Raw genomic sequence first — 17,556 nt, forward strand, 5'->3', positions numbered from 1 at the left:
ACACTATTGGATTTGATTTAAGTGAGGGTTGGTTCAAGGGTGTAATAACAGTACTAATATAAGTGTTTTATGTTTATCAGTGGTATTGGGGACAATTGCTTAATCTTATAGTTGCTGCTGTGGTAACTGGTTTGCCTAGTTGACTGTTTGTAGTGTGACTCAGCTTAGCAGCTGTATTTTCTTGATAGTAGGGGAGGTGTTAAAATAGTGATAAATGTTTGATCTTGCTGCATAAGTGAGCACTTCATGCTCAAAGGGGGGAATGTCGTGGCCTTTATTGAAATATATCCTTTAGTTTATATATCTTTTATGTAGTATCTTTATTCTGTGTAATATCATTGTTTTGTGACACTGAATTCTGTAGTATGTTCAGTGTGGGAAAGGAAGACTGGTTTAAGTGAAAGAGCAGGCCTGGCAGAAAATGGCATAGATAAGGTTTGGTGACAGGAAATGTATACAAAACCTAAAGAATGTATGAATGACAGGATGAGAGGGCAAAGGTGAAGTACCATACGTTACTTGGTCAGTTATCTGTAAACAAAGTGGGTGCTGTCTAGGATGACTTGAAGGGGTATAAAGGCTGGATAACAGCCAGAGGATGTTAGCTCACTTTGCTCACTTTGCTCACTGCTCACTGCTCACTGCTCACTTTGCTTAACTTTGCTTTCACTTAATTGCTTCACCAATGCTCCGGAGTGCATTAAAGCCATCATCTGCAGTATACATCCATGGTGTGCGGACTTCTTTTGAGTTTGTATTATTTAATGTGGATTTTAACACCACACTTTCTCACACAATCTTATTCTCTCTTACTCTCTTTCTCACACTGTCTGATTCTCTCCTTTACTCTCTATCACTATATTCTCTCTCTCATTCTCTCCTTCACTCTGTATTCTCTCTCTCTCTCTCTCTCTCTCAGGCTGGGATGGGGCAGATGGATTGGGTGTTTGCACTATATGCCTCCATGGAAACAAACAAAACAACAAGCTGATGTTATTGGTAACCGGGGGGTGGGATTTGGGACACCTCATGTTTCAGCGCAGAATTCACAGGTACGTGCCGATGAGCAACCGCCTGACACTTACAGACAACACAACAACCACCAGGCTTCCCATCTCATCTGGGTGCAGTGTGCACAGTCATTACATTTTATTCAGCCAAACCAAACAATGTGAAGCATAGCGACAGCGTGCAAGTCTTCCATCATGCAAGGAAATAATCTCCCCTCCCACGCCAACCCCTCCCCCACCCCACACAAATACGCTCTGAACAGCCTCTGGAGATTACCTGAAGCCAGCCATGCCTGAGAGTCCTCCCCACAGATGACTCTTCAGGTGATCCTCCCCCCCTCTCTGTATTCCTCTACCATTCTTTGTCTTTCCATCTTACCCTCTCCACCTCTCTCTCTCCCTTTGTCATTCTTTCTCTGTCTCTTTTCCCTGATGCCAGCCTGCACAGCTGTCTGAGTGACAGTAATGATGGCACAACAGGCAGAGCTGTGGAGAGGGGCGCCAGCCAGGGGTGCCAGTGTCTGAGGGGAGCGCTGAGGGAAGAGGTGGTCGGGGGGGAGGGGGGGGGGGGGGGGGGGCACCTTCAGCTTCGCCAGCTCTTCCTGTGTGGTGGGCTTGACTGCTACTGTTCGCCGCTTGCATTGTGCACTGTGCAAGCAAGGCTGACAGTAACAGGCATCTGACCTAGAGAAACATAACCACGTATGTAACTAACTACCTGTACACACACGTCTTACACACACACACACACACACACACACACACATTCACCTGTGCTTGTGAGCCTGCTTCATGTACCCTCAAGATACGCTCAATTTGCCCTGAACACGATGTTTCACGAGGCGAGATAGCTTTTGCTATTTCTGTGCTTTCTTTCCTTTCATTCTCTCTTTTTTTTCCAGGTCTCCACATTCCATCTTTTTATGGGGGAGTGTTTCCCACTGCCCACACACACACATACACACACACGTGCACTTTTGCAAACCAGTGGCAGCCACAACCACCCACACATGTGCTCAATCTTTCGGCCTCCCTCACACACACACTTCCCCCTCTCACACACACTCTCTCTCTCTCTCTCTCTCTCACACACACACAGACACACACACACACACACTTCTTCTCTCTTCCTACACATGCACACAGACGATGATGTGGATCGACATGTTGCGTGTAGTGAGTTTTGTTGTTACTCTGCTGAGTAACGTGACATTTACATCCAGCCCCTCTACCCCCTACAAACACCCACCCACACAAACGTCTTCTCTCACACGCACGTCTTCTCTCTTACACACACACACACACACACACACACACACACACACACACACACACACACACACACACACACACACACACACACACACACACACACACACACACACACACACACACACACACACACACACACACACACACACACACACAGAATTTTTATGAATATTGGAGAGATTTTCAGTAGTTCCAAAGCACAGAGCATGATGGGGGGTGGGGGGGTATGTATTGCTTTCCAAAAGGGCACTATGATTAAAGGGGTGGTTCAGGATTTTGGACATAGGACCTCATTTCCAAGTAAGCAAGTGTGATATTTATCAGTGGAGACCGTTTTCAACACGTTTCATCCAGTCCTTCTAATTGCAGAGTTCGCAGGTGCTAGGCTAGCGCAAGTCAACGGTATGTGCTAGCCTGCCACTAAAAACAGTCTTACCCACTCCAAAGTACACCCGAGGCAAATAAATTATAACGCCAGACTATCGATGTAAATGTCTGTTTTGATGGTGTTATTTCTAACGTTATTCTATCCTTGCATTTCAACGATCGCATTACATTTTGAGGGACTAGTTTCTTAGCAGCGGCGGAATTATACTTGCTCCGGTTAGTAGTACTGCGCCGAAAAGTAAACAGTAAAGCGCACTCCAATGGGGATACCTAGTAGTAGCCTTGGTAATATCAGCCGCTGAGATGCAAAATGACTACTACCAACTTCAGGGATCAAAGTATAACTATTGCAACGCGATGCGAGGGTAGTTGTATTTCTCACACTATTCTATCAACACAGACATTTACATAGATTGCCTGGAATTTGCCTCGGGTGTACTTTGGAGTGGGTAAGACTGTCTTTAGTGGCAGGCTAGCACATACCGTTGACTTGCGCTAGCCTAGCACCTGCGAACTCTGCAATTAGAAGGACTGGATGAAACGTGTTGAAAACGGTCTCCACTGATAAATATCACACTTGCTTACTTGGAAATGAGGTCTTATGTCCAAAATCCTGAACCACCCCTTTAACCTGTTTTAAGTCTGTGAAGTGGTCCAAAAGTAAACTGAATAATCTGTAAATATTCAATAAGATATGGCCATATTTTTCCTCACAATCCTTTTTTGCTACAGCGTTTTGTCTATTTGTTATGTCTTCAATGTGTATCGACCTGCTGGAAGCCCAAAGAAGAAAAAAAAGCATTTAAATTGAAAACAGTTTGCTGCATCTGGCCATCATTTAGTCCTGACCAATTTACCCCCTTGAGCATACTCCATTACACAAACCCCAGCCTGTTCCAAACTAAAGGTTTGACGCACCAGTGAAAATGCAGCAATGGTTCAAATGTTGAATCCACTCTGAGAATAGCATGGCGTCAGATGTACAGTAGTAGTTCAGCAGGCCGTTCACTTTCTATGCATCTGAATCATGACCACGGCTCATTTTACTCAGTAGCTTCAATCTGTTTCTCTCCTCAAAGGCAGCGTTTGACACCCTGACTGGTGTGCCTGCCGTTGGTCAAAGCCAGTGGATGCATGTGACGGGAGAAGCAAGCCCAGAGCCCCCTGCCACAGAGTGGAGGAGGGAAGAGGAGGGGAGGGGAGAGGAGAAGAGAAGAGGAGAGGAGAGGAGAAGAGAGGAAGAAAGGAGAGGAGAGGAGAGGAGAGGAAGGGAGAAAAGAGGAGAAAAGAGAAGAGAGGAGAGGAAAGGGGAGGAGAAAAGAGGAGAAGAGAGGAGAGGAGAGGAAAGGGGAGGAGAAAAGAGGAGAAGAGAGGAGAGGAGAGGAAAGGGGAGGAGAAAAAAAAAGAAAGGACAGAAGAAGAGAGGAGAGGTGTGGAGAGAAAGGGAGAGAAGAGGAGAAAAGAGGAGAAGAGAGGAGAGGTGTGGAGAGAAAGGGAGAGAAGAGGAGAAAAGAGGAGAAGAGAGGAGAGGTGTGGAGAGAAAGGGAGAGAAGAGGAGAAAAGAGGAGAAGAGAGGAGAGGTGTGGAGAGAAAGGGAGAGAAGAGGAGAAAAGAGGAGAAGAGAGGAGAGGTGTGGAGAGAAAGGGAGAGAAGAGGAGAAAAGAGGAGAAGAGAGGAGAGGGGAGCAATGAAGAGGAGCGAGGTGGCCATGTCTCAGGCTGTTAGCGTCATCCTCACTGCGGCTATCCAACACGTGAGGGCCCTGGACAATAATATCACTGAGGCAGAACACGCTGTGGTGGAGTCTGCATCTCTAGATCTCTCTCTGGGTCTCTGAGGCAGAACACGCTGTGGTGGAGTCTGCATCTCTAGATCTCTCTCTGGGTCTCTCTGGGTCTCTGCCTCTGTCTGTCTACATGTTTCTCTTTCACTCTCTCTGTGCGTATTTGTGTGTGTGTGTGTGTGTTTGTGTGTGTATGTGTGTGTGTGTGTGTGTGTGTGTGAGTGTGTGTGAGTGTGTGTGCCTGCATGTGCTTGTCTCTGTGTGTTTGTGTGTGTGCGTATGTGTGTGTGTGTGTGTGTGTGCTTGTGTGTTTGAGTGTGTGTGCCCGCATGTGCTTGTCTCTGTGTGTGTGTGTGTGTGTGTGACTGACAGGATGGGAAGTGACATTTCCCCCCTCTAGTTGGTGACAAGTTGGTGAAGAAGACCAGAATGACAGATTTCACCCTGCGGCACACACACACACACACACACACACACACTCACACACACACACACACACACACACACAAGCAAGTGCTTGTAAGCAAACACATGCACATACACATAGTTTAACATGCATTATAATGCATTAGCTGCATTCATACATAATCAAAACTACTACTCACCAACACATACTTTATCACTCTCTCTCATACATTCACCCACACACACAGACTCACAGACACACACACACACACACACACACACACACACACACACACACACACACACACACACACACAGCACAGGACAGTACTGCATTTGGGCAAGCACCACAGCCTGCCCTGGCAACTCCGTAGAGTGTCTGGAACACCAGGCCCCAGGAGACAGCTCCTCCTCCCGGCCGGCCTGGAGCTGTGTGGCCCGACATTCACGCCCTCGGCAGGCTCCGGGTATTTCTGGCCCACACTGGCCTAGCGGACCCGGCCGTGGACGCCCACACTGCCCATACAGTGCCCTCCGCCTGCGCAGGGGGAACGATTGTTCATCACCCCAGCGTGATGTAATAATACAATGAGGCCAAAGTTGACAACAGCAGAGTTGTCCTCCAGGTGTCAGCGCCTCTGTGTGTGTGTGTGTGTGTGTGTGTGTGTGTCAGGCAGCATTTGCCCGAGCAAGCATGCATGTCATCCCTATGTGCGTCCGTGTGTGTGAGCATTCTAGCCACACAGACACAGACACACACACAAACATTCACACATACACCTGAGGGAGCTTCTGGTCATCCTCACTGACTTTTTTGCCCCTCAGGAGATTTTATTTTGGGAAACTTTTCAGGGCCTGCAAAACCACCCATGACCACACATGATAGATAGAGAGAGAGAGAGAGAGAGAGAGAGAGAGAGAGAGAGAGAGAGAGAGAGACAGAGACAGAGAGAGAGAGAGATGCCCAGAGCACTGGACATCACTCCCGTCAGGATGAATAACAGTAATGCATATAACGTGTGCATTCCACAGAGCGGGAGAAGCCAACAAAACAACCGCAACAACAAACAGACACAAGGTAACTCTGGCACACAATGAAAACAAGCTCAGAGGCATGCGCCTATGCTCTCTCTCTCTCTCCCAACTCACTCCATCCACCTCTCTTTCTCTCTCCCTCCCTTTCTCCCATCCACCTCTCTCTCTCTCTCTCTCTCTCTCTCTCTCCCTCCCTCCCTCCCTCCCTCACTCCATCCACCTCTCCCTCTATCCCTCTCTCTCTCCCCATTTCTCAGTCTCTCTGTTACGTCCATGAGTGGTGGGCGAGCTCTGGACTCCCGAGTGGAGGGGGGGGGGGGGGGGTTGGGGGCGTGGGGGCAAGAGGAAATGAAAGAGCAGAGCCATCAAAACAGCCGGGCCCAGAGCCGCCCAGTCCAGATGAGCCACGACCTCACAGTCACCCCCCCCCCCCCCCCCCAATAGGCCAGGCCTCCTGCCGCTCACCTGGGGGCACATGCTCAACTCAACACAAACTTTACATCCATTCTCACACACACACACACACACACTCTCTCTCTCCTCGCCTAACTCCTAGGCTCTCTCTCTCTCTCTCTATCATACATGGTGTGGGTGGGGGGTATAATATTAAACCATAAAATCAATCGAGCACGTTTGTCATCTCATCTTGCTCTCTCTCTCTCTCTCTCTCTCTCTCTCTATAGCTGTAGGGAAGTGGCATTTTTGTAACATTGCTCTTTTTTCACTCTCCAACAACTCAAATATGGTCTCTGTAGATACTTTTACACATAAACCTGATGTGACCATCCTTCTCTTTATCATATATTTTATTTAGAGTCATAACCTTAGTTAAATAAATTTTATGGCCATTTAAAAGTGTGAGAGGTTACCAAAATGCCATAAGTCCTATATCCACCATTTCAAGGGGGATTTAAAATGTTTTTACAGATTCTGGATCGATCTCATTTGGTGCTATACCTTGACCATAATAATTCCCTCCTATTCACTCCGGTTTTTAATTTTTGTCAAAATATTTGGCCGAAAAGAGCCCCTTGGATCATATATGTTACTATGGACTTGAAGCTTTTATATTGTGTGTGTTCCTTGCAAGTTGTGCATTAGTGAGGCAAGTGTTTTACCATCAATTCCTGTTGTAGGGGACCCCCTTAACACCCTCAGTTAGTTTCAGAAAGATTGGTTAACTTTTAAGGGATTTATTTAGAATTTCTGTATTTAGCTGACGTTACCGAAATTCCACAAATTGTGATGAAGAAGTTTTGCTGTCTACAACAGTATTAAAATATAATATTTGCAGTTTTCTTTGTGTAAAAGGGAAAATCAGTAGTCTGTGTAGTAAACCAGTGGTTTCTGAGCAAAAATCAAAATTTTTATCATTTTTATTGAGTATATAATCTATTGTGGCATATTGGTAACGTCCCTTATTTTTGCTATTATTCTACTTGTATAACACCAAAAAAACAAATGATCACCACAGTTTTGAACAATATTGTATGATACTTCATTTCATCTAGGAGAAATTCAGAGGATGTGTTTTAAAGGAGAAATATGAACTAATAATACGTTTCTGTGGCATTTCTGTAACACTGCCTAGGGTTAGGTTTAGTCAAACTATGAACAATATCAAAAAAACATTTACATCATTACATCACTGAATCACATATCTACTTGACAAATACTACTTTTGACATTTATGACAATATAAGTAAAAAATATAGACATTTCGACATATAAATGAATGAGAATGAATGGGAAATGTAAAATGTTTGTGATTTCAGCCTGCATAAAATTAAGGGGGAAGGTATCACTATAGCTTTGGACATTAAAGTAACACTTATAATATTGTTGGAAATTTTTTTTACAAAATATATTGGAAGAGAGCACTACAAAGTAAAAGTGTATTTTGTGGCATTTCTGTAACATTTCCTAGGGTTAAGTTTAGACTAACTGTGAACAATGTCAAAAATGTACATCATTGAATCACATATCTACAATTGACAAGTACTGAGAGTAGAGTTTTCACATGTCTAGCAGTCTGTGTTCAAAATGTACTGACTGTGAGTTCAGCTGGTCAGTTTGTAATGCCCATGTGCCACATATGAGGTCAGATATTTTGCATGTAGAAGGGTGGAATATGACTTTGCATACATTAAATGACATCTACACATCAAGAGCTTTCAGGAAATATATGATACAAGGCACCTAGGTGTAAGTATCCCAGAGATGCATCCTAAAATGTACTGACTGTGAGTTCAGCAGGTCAGTTTGTAATGCCCATGTGCCACGTATGAGGTCAGATATTTTGCATGTAGAAGGGTGGAATATGGCTTTACGTGCATTAAATGAAATCTACACATCAAGAGCTGACTGTAAGTTCAGCTGAGGTCAGATATTTTGCATTTAGAAGGGTGGAATATGGCTTTGCATATATCTCAAATAAAGGTGTTGGAGCCTATACATGAAACTTGCTGCTTTTAAAAAAATCACTGTAATCAGTAAACATTGAAATAACATTAGGCTACAGGATGAAATTGGGTGCATTTTCCATGGGTTCAAACAGCATATTTGTATAATACCAGCATATTTCATGGCATAGCATTTTCTGAGCAGAGCTTACAAATAGGGAGCCTACTGTAGGCCTATTTCTCTAGCCTAAATGTAGGCCTAAGCGATCTTTGGAGTAGAAGAATGTATCCATCTCTTGAGCAAGTGTGCTACAATTGGCACCAATGTGTGCGTCTGGCTGTCTTGTTTCATTTAATACCTTTACCTCAAACATAGGAGCAGATATACCCATAGTTCAGCTTCTGAAAGACAATGATGATAAATTGTATCTCCCGCGATTATTTGCGCTATTATGCGCTAGACTTGAATTACGTTCATTCTTATAGCCATAGCCTAGAGGAAAATAGACATCCAAAAGATGAATCTGATTTATTGAAAACAATACTTGGTGGATGATTTTCCACCATCTATGATGTAGGAAGTCTTTAAATAGGCTGACATAAAAACTGAGAGTGAATGTTCCCTCTTTGGATAAATGGATAAATCCTACTCCAAAGATCACTTAAATTTAGGCGAGAGAAATGGGCTATTTAATTGCAAGTTCTGCTCATGTTATTTCAATGTTAACTGATTACACAGTGTTTTTCTTTTTTTAATCCAGCAAGTTTCATGTAGCCTATAGGCTCCAACACCGTGCACGTATCATGGTGTTGAACGCATTCCATCGCATTTCCATTGCGAAGGCGCTCCCTTAATTTCGTAATCTCAACCAGCGCTCAATTCCAGAGCCAGACCATGCCCCTAAAGACGACCCATCACTCGATTCTTGCAGATGGGTCATTTGAGCTTTTGTTACACCCCGCTACATCGTATATTTAAACAGAAAAAGTATAATTGAGTGCAATGAGTTTTGTGCAGGACGCAATCTGCGCGACACTTGACATTTCAGTCTACCACGCAAAGACTTCAAAATTGGCCTTTGACTGGACCGGATACAAGATAGCCAATGTCTGGTCAAGATATAGGATTATCCTGCATTGGCATTGCATGGAGGCAAAGTTGTCATTTTAATGTGCATTGATATCATTGATCAAACATGAATCGTTGATATCACTCACGAAGCAGTTGCTGAATATCCTGTGATGATTTTGTTTGATAATTTGTTATGATAAATGTAGCTTAGAAATAACGATGAACAATCAAATATAGAATGTCTCAACCTTTATTTTGGCATGCTAAATTATTTAAAATACAATACAATAAAATACATGTTCAAATTCGGCCTTTACCCGACATCAAACGCAATATATTATTTCACCTTATAGTGGCGCTGGACCTTAATACAGCCCTAAAAACTGATATTTACCGGGGGGCGGTGGTCGTCAGGGGGGGGGGGGGCCTAAGGGAATTTTTTAAGCCTTAGGGGAAGGGCCAGGAGAAATGTTTTGGCCTGGGGGAAGAGCCGAGGAAAATTATTTTTTCCTGATCCATGATATTTTTTCCTCCTGATCAATGATCCGTTTTCGATATTTTAAAAGGCCATTATACGACTTTTTAAAATTGTTAGTTTGGACCCCCCCACTTTTGCTGTGCGAAATACCAGTGCTGTTTTCAGCATATGTTTAGTGCCTCATTGTCATTTTCATTGGATTCTCCCATTTGCGCGTAAATCGCTCGTAAGCTTTTTTAGTTTTTTTGTTACACGCATTCTCCCATTCCGCTTCTGTCACACACACAGCGACAAGCGTCAAATCCCCCGCAGTGTTGATAAGGAAAAAAGCCTTATAGGTACGCCAAATAAATAATAACCTATAGGTTTATGCTATGTAAAACTCCCCATTAACAGCATCGTGTCACTAACCACAGCTAAGACTGCACAATCTCGTATTCACTCTGTTGGATATCTGAAGCCAGTTTGTCTACTTAGATACTGTAAATCCTCAAATTATGGTCGGGGTCTTAAGACAAAGTACAGGCCTTTAGGGGCAGAATTGTATTCGAGACGGCCCTTTATTTCTTATGCGAGTTTTATTTTGAGACATGCGTTTCTTGGAGCGGCATACTGGTAGGCCTTCAAAAGCATGACATTTTCGGTTTAGTTTGATATTTAATTTACTTTTCGACTGTTTGATTATATTGTTAAATGTTGGGACTGATGGGCACTGAAATCTGGGGGGTATTTGATGATCACTATTACGTTCCATGTTGAAAGAGTGTCGGGATTTCAAACAAACCATCCGCTTTCATGCGTTAATTGAACGTCCGCGGTCCTGTAATGGAAACCTTATTGCGTAGCCAAGTAGCCTATTGATTTATTTTTAAATTATGCATGATTTACTTTTTATTAATTTCGTAGGCTGGAATGCTTCGAGTCGCGGCAACTGTGTTTAAATGTAGTAGCGTGTTTCAGCCTCTGGCGAGCTCTAGCAAGGCGGCAAGCGACTGAGCTTGAGAGCGACATGTTGGAGAACCAGCTGGAAAGTCAGTGGCCGAATGCACGCAAGAGTTGTATACATAAGAAACACCCAGAGTTTGGGGGTGCCAAAACGCGTAACTCTCCCTCTATCGAGCGTAAATGACACAGGGGAGAATTCTGGCAGAGTGAAATATGCGTAATACGCGTTTTTTGACTGTACGCACGCACTTGGGTTAATTCCCCTCTTAGTGTTTTGTTGTGCCTATAGGCAATTCCATGGAAAATTACGTTTTTTGTAACATCCATAACGCCAATAAAATGTGATGGTATGGTATGATGTGAATGATTACATGAAATTTGAGCATTTGCTATTTTTGGCTGAAGAATGTACATGAGAAAAAATGAAATGTACAGAAAATTAATGTTATCATTCACATCATACAAATGCCAAGGCATTTCACTGCCGTTATGGATGTGACAAAAAGTCCACTTTCCGTGGAATTGCCCTCATACAGTGTTGGGAGTAACGCGTTATAAAAGTGGCATAATGTAGGCCTAATGGGCCTAATTTGCTGTAACGTGGTAGGCTAATGTAAGGCATTAAAAAATGCATTTTAACCCGAAATGAAGTGGTATTTTGTTTTTATAGGCATATACAAATTCGCCAACAACGTCGCAAGATCAACAGAGGAGAAAAAATCAGTGTAAATTGTAGAATGTTATCTCCTGTCAGGCCTAGGCTATAGGCTACTTTCAAGATGATTGTGGCTGCATCAAGTCGGACTCTACATTTGCGACATGGACATAAAGGCCTGCTTGAGCATATGGAGGCAGAACATTCATTCATATCACAGAGGGTAAGCCTCTGACTCTGGGTGGAATGCCGCCTAGATTAAAAAAGTTAAAGCGATTTTGGAAGGCTACACACCTTCCAAAATCGCCTGTTTTCCGTTGTATGTTGACAGCTGCTGGACGACGATGGAACAATAACGATTTTTTTTAAACTCTCAATTAGGCCTACTGTAACTGTGTGTCAACCTGGCGTTCGTTAGGACCGTACCACTGGAGGAGGGACCGCTCATAAACTCCCCTTAATTGTTGCAAACATAGACTAGATATAGTTGCGACTTCCGAACAGTTTTTGTGAGTGCTACTTTGTTAATATTTGGGGAAACTGCGAGTAAGGGGCTGCGACCTTTCTACATGTAGGCTGCTGAAGTGCCGCGAGGGCGCAGAAAATGAACTTTTGATAGTCGAATACATTGAATAAGTCAACTAATCGCGGCAGCATTAATGCAGCCTTGCTTACTGATAAAGCCTCGGATACGACCTGCCTGCTTGGCTATCCCTAACTGTATCCCTAACAAGGTGTGTCGGACATGGGGAGGGAGAGAAGTTAAGAAAATGTGTTTAGTTTCACAGTGTGCTGTGCTTGCAGGGGGGTGGGGTGGTCAGTGTCTGTATAGAGAAGGGCCAACTAAAGATGCAGAAGAGCTACTGTAACTGCTAATGAAGAGTGGAGTGGTGCTGGGATGAAGAGTTCTGTAGTGGGGACAGGCTGTAGCTGGCTGAGAGAGAGAATATAGACACCATATGATAATTTAATCTCCTGTTGATGTATAAACAAAATGTTTAAAATTTTTTGCATGATTACACTAAGAGGGTGGTAAGTAACTCAGATTATATTTAATTGTATAAAAAAAGCTTTTTATTTCATATGTTACAAATATTCCACTCCAAAAAGGAATGTTACTAAAATGCCACTTTGGTTACAGAAATGCCATTTGGACGTTACCAAAATGCCACATGATGTTACAGAAATGCCACTAAGGTTACGAAAATTCCACAAAATAGGTTACCGAAATGCCTTTACAGCTCTCTCTCTCTCTCTCTCTCTCTCTGAGTGAATGAGAGCTCTAAGTGGAGGATTGGAGTCTTCTTCTCTCTTCTCCACATACATCCTGTAATCCATTTATCCAGCGCTGGCAGGTATGGGCGTCCAATCACAAGTGGACCTGCCGCTCACTCCTCGCTCATTCACGCAGCCCTCTCGAGCGCATCCTCCAAGCAGTGCGCTGTAAAACCTCTGTGAAAATCTTGCTTTAAAGGAACAGGAGGCAATGAGAAATCCAGCTTAGTTACGCAGAGGCAGGGGATAAAACAAGACTCTTTTTCCCTTTCTCTTTCTTTCTCTCTCTCTCTCTCTCATGCACTCAAATTGTCTCGATTTGCTCTTTTTCATACATCTGACCCTTCACATTGCCTTATGAGACAGCTCTGGGAAAACAGCTTGGTCAGCTAAAGACAACATGCTCAAGAACGCTGCCTAGTCCTCTGATCAGCAACACACACACACACACACACACACACACACACACACACACACACACACACTCTCTCTCTCTCCTTGCCAAACTCCCAGGCTCTGCCTTTGATGTGCTGTGGCAGAGGAGCAGGGGGTCTGGGGAAGGGCTCTTCTGGCTCTGACAGGCTCATGTTCCATTCAGGGCCGAGCCATACAGCCTTCCACTGGGCCAGGATGAGGAGTGCTGGGCTGGGCAGGGATGGGCCAGGTGGGGGTGGGGGTGGTATAATGTGGACAACTTCCACTCAGCCCAGGAGCAGAGCACCATGGCAGAGGTGAGTATTGCAGGCCAATACACACAAGAAATCACTTGCCTCTTCAATACCTCAATTAACATGAATTATACACACACACACACACACACACACACACCTGTTGTATGACATAGAGGTGTTGCAATTTGCAATCACTGACCTAGTGACTTAAGTATGTCATCATCATACATTACATACAGGAAGAGATTATAGTTAAGACAGACAATTGCCATGAAAATGTCTCAGATTGGAGAATTGTGTGTATGTGTGTGTCTGTACGTGTGTAAGTGTGAGTGAGTGAGTGTGGGTGTGTGTGGGTGTGTGTAACAAAACAGAGTTTACCCAGCCATCACACAATCTTGTTTCCCGTGTTCACGGCATTGTATAAATAACTCAAGTAGATCTAAGGGACTGAGTAAACAACAGCTGGCTATTTAAATACTGATCAGAGCTGGGCTCACCCACACGCGTGGCAGATGTGACTGAGAGCCTCTTATGACTTATCTACATCAAAACACTTTCCGTGATTTACTAGATACACTTTGCAGATGTGCTGGGCAAACTCACGTTGGTTAACACGCACTAATAAGGACAAAAATGGACAGAGCATGACTCTGATTAACTGAGAGAGAGGGGGGGAAGAAAGAGAACTCCATAACAGTTTCATTCATTGTGATGATTTTATTATCATGTGTCTGTGTGTGTATGGTGGTGGTGGATGGGTGTTGTTGCACAAAAAGCATATCGTAGCTATATCATATAATTTCATTCAGAGAGAGAAACTTTGTGAGTTGGGGATCAGAGATATAGATAAATGTACCACACACACACACACACACACACACACACACACACACACACACACACACACACACACACACACACACACACACACACACACACACACACACCTGACTCTCCATAGCATACAACAGCTTTCCCCAAGTACAGTCATCTCTCTAGCTAGCATAACATTTCATAACATAATATTTCTGTTTTTCCATGAATGCCTTTGATGGCCCTCTCCGCCAGCCTCTTTATCCTTCTTTTGAGTTTATTCTTCAATCCTCACCACCACACATCTTCTCCTCTCCAAAAGACCTTCTTCTGAATATACCAATATCTCTTTATAAGTTATTAAAACCTTCGGGGCTAACCCCTCTCACTTCTGCTGCAGCAGGGTGTGCGCAATAGAGTAGGCCTAGGCTAGACGGACATAAGATACATTCCGAGGAGTTGCAGCTTTATTCAGTTACCCCCAGTTGAAACTAAACATAAGTTTCCCTCACAAACTCTGATTTGGTCACTAGGCCTATAACTTTTCCCCAGCTTAGCTGTTTATCTGCATTGAGCGTTTACTCCATAGATATGAAAACGATACACTGTCGCTGGCCACTCACTCACAATTCACTGACGTCAGGTTCACCTCAAGGCGTCACACATAGGGCTAGGCAGGCTACTGCTATTTTGTTGACTGCTGTACCATTGAGGACTATTATGCGTTCTGCCCATCATTGGTGATAGGTAAAATTACTGCAATTAAATTATGCTTATTAAATGCTGTCCCCATTTTTCAAGAGTAATATTATCGGTTATTATCGGTTATCATATCGGTATCGGCCACAACAAACCAATAAATATTGGTTATTGTTATCGGCCCTAAAATTCCATATCGGTGCATCTCTAGATTCTACTCTTTGCCAAAGAAACTACATGGATAGCAACAAAATGTTAGCAAATGTCTAAAAGTGAGCCATTACAGTGGACAAGAAGACTGGCTGTTATAGGTTCTATCCTCAAGAATGGGCCTTTTGAAGTCTAGGAGAGAGTGAAGACTTTGCAGGAATAAACAAGTGTGTTGCTTTTTGCATTGTCTGCCTCTCCTAACCACAAATGTCTGCTCATCTCCACAGGGACAGAGAGAGTCTGCTTCTTTGAGTCAGGAAATGGCACCATTCACAAAGGTCACATGTGAAATGACTCATAAGCAGCAAACTGAAAAAATAAGCCAGAGTAGGAAAAAAAGGCATGGACACCTGTGTGTATGTGTGTGTGTGTGTATGTCTGTGTGTGTGTGTATGTGTGCCTGCATGTGTCTGCGTGTGTGTATGTGTGCCTGTGTGCATGTGTGCATGTGTGCGTGTGTTTGTCTGCGTGTATGTGCCTGTGTGTGTATGTCTGTTTGTGTGTCGGTGTTTGTGTGTGTGTTTGTGTTTGTGTGTGTGTGCACATGTCTGCATGTGTGTGTGTGTGTGTGTGTGTGTGTGTAATTGCACATATATGTATGCTCTCCTCTGATTTCTGTCACAGTGACCTTGGTGACTCCCAAAGGAAGCTAATGAGTAACCTGAATTGCTGGTGCCAGATCCTCCAGGTCGCTGTTTTGCTTCAGCAGGTCAGAGGTGAAATGTTCACAACAGGCACGCCACCACAGCCAAACCCAGCACCATGCTGATACCACAGCACAGAATCACAAGCTCTTGGCAATAATTAACATCCGCTGCACATCAGCATTTGTAATTAGGTGACTCGAGCTGTGTTAGGAGATGACCAAGCTTCTCGCACAACCTGACCGTAGGTAACTATCGGAACGTCACATATTACCAACCGTCACGTATGTCCAACCTCTTACGTGTATGTGTCACTTAATATTCATTTCTATACAAACCAAGACGGCGGATTCCTAAAGAAACAAAAGCACCCACACAATAAGTTTATCTAAATTAGCCACGTACCAAAAATTACATTTTACCTTGACTCGAAGAGCTGTAAACAGTGTTGTAAGGCTGCGTGTACAAATCCGCTTGGAGCTCCAGTGGAATTTTGATTTGCCGACGAGAATTCTCGGGCTAACCGTCTCATGTACCTGAGAAAGGTTGGGAATAAGCACCCACCAGCCCAGCACTAAACTCAGAGTGTGGTAAACAAAATCGGATATTTCAGGCAGTAAAAGCCCCAGTAAGAACCAAACTAGATTTTGTTCAAATCTACACACCTATGGCTACTGAAAAATGTAAGGTTCATTTAGGAAATGTTATTTTGAAGTATTGAAAAACATCGTTGTTTTAAGAATTTTCGAACTAAATGGTTGGTAATTACCACGTTTCCGATAATGGGGTGTTAGCACTAGAATACATTCTAATACCTATACATACTACCCCGAAGGAGATAATGGAGAGTAGCGAGAAGCAGAGAAGCAGAGAGAGAGAGAGAGAGAGAGAGAGAGAGAGGGGGGGGGGAGAGAGAGAAATAAAGAGAGGGGGGAAGAGAGAGAGAGAAATAGAGAGCGCATATTTTAAAGAGTACTCAGTATTAAGGAAAGCAATAATAATCTAAATTAAAATAATTACAGCATTTCATGATGGAGGACATAATTAAGCGGAAACAAGCTATTAAGTATTTTTCTTTCTAAATATAACATCCAATCCAAGGATCGAAAGACAAGGCATTAAGCATGTTAGTAAATAGCACTTTCATAGACAATGAATGCAACATGCAATCAACAGCACACAAATAACACAACTTGCCTCACACACAGACCCACACAGACACAGACCCAGACCCAGACCCAAACACAAACACAAACACAAGCACAAGCACACGCACACGCACACACACGCGCGTGCGTGCGTGCGCAGAGGAGAGCAGACCGAGGGAACCCAGTGGCATGGCCAAGGCGTCAGGCAACATTAGCCTCGGTTGTGGGGATCTGGGCTCCTTCCCTGGGCATCTTTTCTGTTTTTTTTTTCTTTTTAACGACGAGATCAAGAGGATGTTTGGCAAGGAGCACAGCCTCCTAAAACACCAGAACCCCACTTGGAATGGCGCACACAAATCCAGCCATGGAAAAAACAATAACAAACCCAGCCCCTGTGCGCCCAGCGCAGGAATTTGGGCTCCTTTGTGAAAACAGTACATCCGACACTTTTTCTTTTTTCTTTTTACAAAGCACAACACATCTACGGGAAACTCCCGACAGAGAGTCTCTCTACTTTTTCAAGTGTAAACTGGTCAAACTGAGGTGTTTAGACTGTAACCAGTACCAATGACATTTTCTGACACCACAGCAAAAGAAAGAATGGCAAGAAACACAATACTGTCAATTACTGTTACAACAAAGACTGTAA

At 43.7% G+C, this 17,556-nt stretch overlaps 1 protein-coding gene across 1 annotated transcript in view; it reads right to left on the reverse strand.

Moving 5' to 3' along the window:
* slc24a3 (solute carrier family 24 member 3) overlaps nt 1–17,556 on the reverse strand; it is an 82,201-nt gene that overhangs the window by 51,687 nt on the left and 12,958 nt on the right. The window lies entirely within an intron of this gene.

The sequence above is a fragment of the Alosa pseudoharengus genome, unplaced genomic scaffold (assembly GCF_046254945.1).
Source record: "Alosa pseudoharengus isolate Yale_2024_CS ecotype anadromous, Long Island Sound unplaced genomic scaffold, YU_APseudo_1.1 YU_APseudo_1.1_scf_15, whole genome shotgun sequence".
In the NCBI taxonomy this organism is placed as follows: Eukaryota; Metazoa; Chordata; class Actinopteri; order Clupeiformes; family Clupeidae; genus Alosa; species Alosa pseudoharengus.